The 452-nt window shown below is 48.9% G+C and overlaps 1 protein-coding gene across 27 annotated transcripts in view; it reads left to right on the top strand.

Annotated features, from left to right (window-relative positions):
* The window catches only part of BRD8 (bromodomain containing 8), a 38870-nt gene that overhangs the window by 138 nt on the left and 38280 nt on the right, over positions 1–452 (top strand). The gene's annotated exons all lie outside the window — the stretch shown is intronic.

Below are 452 nucleotides of genomic sequence, written 5' to 3'. Positions count from 1 at the left end.
GTGAGTATCTGAGCAGGTTTTGCCTGAAAGGCCTTTGTAGATCCGAGGCTAGGCACCATATTTTTGTTACACGCTTAGGGAGTGGGAGAAGTGGGTTGCTTGAGAGCCCAGGGTTTTCAGAGACCTGCGCTCTACAGCATCGTGAAGACCAACGTTTGGGGGCCCAGAAATCTGGGGTCTTGTTTCTCAGGGAGGGAGCGGAGGTGTGAGAGAAGCAGCTTAGTGAATCCTAGTGTGTTAGGAGCTCTGCGGGTTAACCGTAAAAGCACTCTAGAAACTTGGGCGTGCAGACGAAAAGATGTTATGAGCCAGACGGAGTAACCGGCAGCTCAAAGCCATTCATTTTTTTGTCTGACGTTTGTGAGGCAGTGGAAGTGGGGTCTTTTAACCATGAGCTTTTCTTGCCACTCAGGAAATTGCATCTCGGGGATTTCAGCCATTTTTCTTTTTTT

Source organism: Pan troglodytes, chromosome 4 (assembly GCF_028858775.2).
Source record: "Pan troglodytes isolate AG18354 chromosome 4, NHGRI_mPanTro3-v2.0_pri, whole genome shotgun sequence".
NCBI classification, from domain to species: domain Eukaryota; kingdom Metazoa; phylum Chordata; class Mammalia; order Primates; family Hominidae; genus Pan; species Pan troglodytes.
The sequence above is the reverse complement of the archived record's forward strand: the minus strand, read 5'-3'. Positions and strand labels throughout refer to the sequence as shown.